Below are 6,744 nucleotides of genomic sequence, written 5' to 3' on the forward strand. Positions count from 1 at the left end.
AACAATGTTAATCAAGCAATAAACATCCTAAATATCCACCTAATCACTCTAATCTATCTAACCCATGAATCACAAGGTCACTACTCACTAATCTCCATGAGAAACCTTAAACACATGTAAGGACCAAGGCTAATCATGTTAATGAGCAAAAAAAACACAAATATAAGATGAAGTACTTCCTTAGATTATCAAAAGATTCAAACTTTTACAAGTTTAGACAAAGTCTTGAGAGAAAATGAGATAAATCCTAAAATTAGGTCTAAAATGTATTTATAATAGCTTAAAACTCGAACCGGGTCGACCCGACAAACCCGGGTTTGACCCGAAAGACAAATGGGTGAGATGGTCTTGGCATCGACCGCGGACGGCTCCAACCCGCGACCGTGGTCCGCGGTTCGTCCACACGAAAACTCAACCTCTCTGCCTCGTTTCCACGGACCATGCTCGTCTGCAGTAACGCCCGCGCTCTATCTTCGTCCAATCCCGCGGACATGACTCCTCCGCAACGTGAGTCCGCGACAAAAGCTTTTCAATTGTTGAGTCTATGCCCTTAATTCGCGGTCCGCATCAACCCGCGCCAGCCATCGCGTTTTTCATCCGAGCCAAGGCTCTCTCTGTCGCGTTTCCGCGGCCCAGTCACAGTCGCGTTGGTGAGCCCGCGCCGCGTGCGTCCAAGCTTCTTCAATCTTTGACGAGTCAAGCACAAATCTTCGTTGTCTTGCTCTGATCTTCTCCGTCTGTGTTCTGGTCGTCCGCTGTGCTCGGTCTTCACCATGGCCTCAAGCTTCGCCGTCGTAGCTTCCAATCCGGTCATGGCCTTCTTCCCCGAAACCTCCATAGGCGTGAGTCTTCAGTCTCGTCTCTGTCTTCCTCGTCGAGCTCTCCTCCGTGACGGTCTGAAACAACACGTCGTCGTCAGCCCAGCCTCAGCCGTCATCGGATCGAGCTTCACCGTCATCGTTGTGCTCCAGATCCGGCTAGAAGTGAAAGAATATGCCACGCAATATTCTTATTCAGTTTATAGTTCAGATATGCTCTCCTGTAATCTAGGAAGATATAAGCTGATTGTATCTACTCTGTGTATATAAACACTTGTAATCACGTTGAGTAAGATAAGGGAAATATTCAGATTTTCATGGTATCAGAGCAAGTCTCAATCTGATACTTCTCTTCATCGTTATTTTTCAAAATCTTCCTTTCGATACTGTGATTCCTCTGCTCTTCTGCAATCTGTTATGACGACTATTGAGAGATTGCAGTGAAAGCTCAGGAATCTCTATTCAGTGCCTTCCTCTTTCAATAAAGCTCAACATTCTGCTCTTGTCACTGAGTCTCCTTCACTTTGGCATAAGCGTTTAGCTCATGCTAATAATGATACTCTCAAATCTTTGTTTTCATCAAACTCTATTCATTATAATAAAGAGAGTTTTCAAACTTGTCATGCGTGTCATTTAGGGAAACATCAAAAACTTCCGTTTTCCAAATCAATTACACATACATCTGAGCCGTTTGAACTTATACACTCAGATGTCTGGACTTCACCAGTCCCAAGTTTAAGCGGTATACGCTACTATGTCCTTTTTCTTGATGATTTCTCACATTTCTTATGGGTTTATCCAATCAGAAACAAAAGTGATGTGTTTTCAAAGTTTTTACATTTCTCTAACTACATCAAGAAACAATTTGGGGCTCAAATAAAAGCTTTTCAGTGTGATAATGGGGGGGAATACAACAACAAAAGATTTCAAACACATTTCGATTCCAATGGCATTGTTTTCCGTTTTTCTTGTCCTTATACTTCTCAACAAAACGGAAAATCAGAAAGAATGATTCGAACTATTAACAATGCCATCATATCTCTTTTGTTTCAGTCACACTTATCTCCAGCTTATTGGGCAGAGGCTCTCCATGTGGCGGCTCATATCATAAACATCTTGCCATCGAGTTCCATAGGCAACAAGACGCCACACTCTGTTCTTTTAGGTCGTGAACCTACATATGACCATTTAAAAGTATTTGGTTCACTATGTTTTCCTAACATCAACAACTCCACAAATCATAAACTCTCACCTAGGTCCACGCCTTGTCTCTTTCTCGGTTACCCTCTTCTTCACCGGGGCTACCGTTGCTTGGACCTCAGGACAAACAGAATCATCATATCTCGTCATGTCCTTTTCGATGAGACAACTTTTCCAGCTGCTCAAAAACTTCCCAGAGATACAGGTTCATATTCTTTTCTTGATCACTTTGACAATCCTTCACCTGTATTTCAGAAAATACTTATTGCACCTCATTCTGAATCAACAAATGCTCCTGCTCCGGTCCTACCTGCTCCACCGGAAGCTACAACAGCCATTCCTTCCTCTCCTGAACCGCAAGTCAGTCCACCCAAATCTCGGATGACTACTCGAGGTCAGTTGGGTATAGTAAAACCAAAGAAAATATTTACTCTACTTACCTCATCGGTTTCCAGGATTCCTACAACACATCAAAAGGGCAATGAAATGTCTAGATTTCTAATCTAAAATGGTCAACTCTAGATTAGCATTAAGATCACTCAATCAAGCAATGAAACATATTAATCTACTCTAAACATTCTAGATCATCACTTAATCATCCTAATCATCCTAACCCATGAATCCAAAAAAAGTCTACTCACTAATCTTCATGATCAACCTTAAACCCATAATAGATTCAAGAGAAATCATGTTAAAAAGATGAGATAGACTCAAATTACTCGAGAAAGAAAGATTAGATTACTAAAGATTCCAACTTTCTCCAAAGTATCAATGTATGTTGAGATAAAAAAATGAGATAATTCCTAAGATTAGGTCTAAAAAAGTATTTATAAAGGCTTAAAACTCGAACCGGGTCGACCCGACAAACCCGGATTTGACCCGAAAGACAAATGGGTGAGATGGTCTTGGCATCGATCGCGGACGGCTCGTTTATGTCTTCCTCGTCGAGCTCTCCTCCGTGACGGTCTGAAACCACACGTCGTCGTCAGCCTAGCCTTAGCCGTCGTCGGATCGAGCTTCGCCGTCGTCGTTATGCTCTAGATCCGGCGAGAAGAAGATCGCATACTCCAATGGCTGGTTTTCATAGTTTTGCACATCTGGTCCTTCTTCTTTTGGCTATTTACGATATGGCCACAAAACTATTAGATTTCCAGAAAGGTCCCCTCGAATCAACCCTAAACTTTTGACTGAGCATTCTAGATCCCTGTAATTGCACAATGGTCCCTCGCTTCTTGATAGTTCTCAATTCGGCCATAAACTTTGTAAATTGCAAAGATAACCTTGTAATTTCGTCTCAAACTTCTCAAGTTTGCACATTAGCCCCTATTTATGCAATTATGCATGTAAATGCAATATTAAGACCTAAATGCAACCTAGAATGATTAAAATGAGCTAAATGAGATGCTAAATACCATTAAGATCATGAGTTACCATTGACTCGACGAATAACGATTGTTCAGAGCGACATCAATTGCCTCTTCAAAGTTAGGATTACAAATGATCTTCCATTTTCAAAGCGGCGTGAGCGATTGTAGAGCACAAGTAAAGCAATCAGGGTAATTTCAAAATGATTTTATAGCATAAGGGACACACCATAAGTTTCAAACTTACGAAGCTCTATTTTTTTGGATTATTAAATTTCAGTAAGTCCAATATGATTGACTAGAATTATGGGGTCAAGCAACAATTTCGTTGACAATGAAGTAAATATGTGAATCAATATCTTTAAGAATATGAAGAATAATGTGAAGATTGGATTGGGGAAGATGAACAGTACCTCGCGTCATATGTTACATACTATATATAAATTACAGTATAGTATGATACACTTCTCTTTCTCTTCTTTTACAAATTGGTCTTCAAAATAACAACTATGGTGGTGATGGATGTTTTACGGCGAGAAACAAAAGGCAGATGAGAAGAGTTAGGATTCTGATAGAGAGGCGTGTGAAGAGCAAAAATAAAAGAATTAAAGTACTTCCAGTTTCATTGAAAACAAAATGGCCCTTTTGCGGATTTTACGAGTACATTGACTGATTTCTTAAACACCCATAACTGGAACCCCGTTAATTAATTTTGCAGATACATGCGGAATTGATACTCGCGGACTAGGAAAAGGTTATCGGAGATGGCTGGTAGTGCCTTAAATTCAGCTATGGGTGTTCTTGTTTACACATAATACGAGATCTGGTGAAAGATGTTCTTGTATTACTGATATTTTCAAAACTCATTATCTGATTCTTCGTAGAGGAAAAGAGATGAAATCTGTAATGCGAAGTAAATACTATGTTATATAATGTCATAGTATAGGGCGATTGATGTTACTTTGCGGCATAGAACTATATTATTACATTGAAAACTATATGACCAAAAAAACACTGTGGTTCTTTCACTTGTAAATGGATGTGACTTGAAATAACGTATACACATTCCATGTATAGGATGGAGGAGTTGGGGTTTTCCGGTGCAGTTGTATCAGACATGATTCCAACTATCTATTCTATACTATATCGTTTATTGTTTAGAATGGGGTCAACAATTTCAAAACATGCTGCATGCAGAGGTTTCTTATGTATCGCCCATGGAAGATTGTATTACATTAATCCCTCCATGTGTGTTTATATGGCATATTCAATGTGTTTACGGCTTTGCTATACTGTCTTCATTGTGTCGCACGTTCATGTACATTGTTGCAACGCTGTATATGTATATTCCAGTTACAACTTTACGTTATGTTCTTGCACGAGGAGAACTAAAGATTCAATTACATAGTACCCATTTGTGAAATAACATTATTGTTCTCGGACCATCACTGTAATACCCCGCTCTTCGGGATAAATTGGTCGAGAGGGTAAAAGTCAGAATCCGGAGCCAAGCTTTTGGGAGTCTACGTATTTGGAAGAACGTTTATTTTTGATCACATAAAACTTAACATGGTTCGGAGGGAAATGGAAGATTGGTCGTCAACTTTGTGGTCGAATCGCGGGCTATAAGAATTGATCGAGAAATGTTGAAGAACGAGGTGGTCGAAATATTGACCGTGAGTGAACCATGAGTCGAATAAGCTGCTCGACCATGGTTAGAAAATGTCTTAGATTGATCAGACAGACGTTTTGGAAGCATAATATTTTTGGAAACACAACGTTAGGTCTTTGTACGGGTTGAAAAGCCTTAGGCTTCGATCTAACGGAACCGTTAACTTCGGGTACGTGTTGCAAAGCCTTAAGCCTTGAGTTAGCGGGACGTGTTAGTGGACGAACTGGTCTAGGTTGTGGATTAAGTTTTGTGACTCTGGCCGGATTTTTCCTAGCCCATCATGTAATACTTCTCGAACCAGGTCATGTGCTGGACGGTTAGTCATGTTCTTGTTTGATTGTTGGCCGATGGGTTGGTCGATCCCTTCATTGTATTTGTGTACAAACACCGTACTTGAAAATGTCACGTTGTTGCTGGTGTTGTAACTTGACCAGAACATTCCATATTATAGCTTATACATTATATAATACTTCCAGCCATTTTCAAAAACACGGTTGTATTATCTAGTGCATGCCTCCTATTAGTAAGGTTCATCTATGGCATACTGCTAAGGTTCATCTATGGCATACTGCTACCTTTTATAGCCTCCAAGTGTACAACTTGAGCCGAATTTTTGATTTACTTGCTATTTCTTTTAGTTCATACCCAACGCATATGTCCTATACTATTTTAAATATTGTATAGTATCTGGTTTGATACCGTGTAAGCTACCGATTGTAAGTGCATATACCTTAAGTTAATTGAATATATACTATATCACTTATAGTTTAGAATGGGGTCAACAGTCTCCAAAACGATAGATGCAAAGGTTTCTTATACATCGCCAATGGAAAATGCAACTTTAATCCTTGCCATGGGCGAAATGTACGGCCTCCTTTGACTATGTTATATAGTATATACTATAGTATATTTTAATCATGTTTACTACACAATGTGATGCGCTTATACTCATGCGCACACAAGTGAAAGGAGAAAAATATCAACATTCGGTTCTAATTGTCACATCAACTATGGTTATATTTTTAAATTTTTTAGCTCTTATGAATATTGAACAAAATCACTCAAGTTACTACTGGTTTTCTATAATTCTTTGTTTTTTTTACATAAAAACATAAATACTTTAAAAAAATTAGTTGATCTAGCATTAGATGTGTGTCATTCCACTAATATCGATGTCCTTCCATCGCTGCAAAAATGCTTGCATGTTCCACTAACATTTGCATTTTCTTTCCCAAACCTAAGACTCATAGTTTTTTTACCATGTTCCCCTCATTTTCACCATTGTACTTTCATTAGTTTCTTAAATGTATTAATTCCAAATTCGTGGGTTAGTATGTTCATTTGTGGTTTACGATCATCCCTAGCTCCTTTGGTTCAATGGTTTTTGACCAAATGTTCATTAATGCTTCTACACTAGGAGGTATGAGTTTCAATTCCCGGAAAAGACAGAATTATGCGAATTAATGGAAAAACGGCATACAAGAGATTTGCAGGATGGCGCAAGAAATACCGTCAAGCATGGATCCGATAAAACGGCTCAGGTGATGCAGTCAGACGTGAATCCTCATTAGGCTGATAGAATTATCGGTAATATTTCTCAAAGTTTGTAATAACTTAATATATCGAGCGTTAAAAAGAAAAAATCATCCCTAGCTCATTAATTAATAAATTGTCATTAAGTAAGCTTCGA

This window comes from Brassica oleracea, chromosome C8 (genome assembly GCF_000695525.1).
Source record: "Brassica oleracea var. oleracea cultivar TO1000 chromosome C8, BOL, whole genome shotgun sequence".
Classification (NCBI taxonomy): Eukaryota; Viridiplantae; Streptophyta; class Magnoliopsida; order Brassicales; family Brassicaceae; genus Brassica; species Brassica oleracea.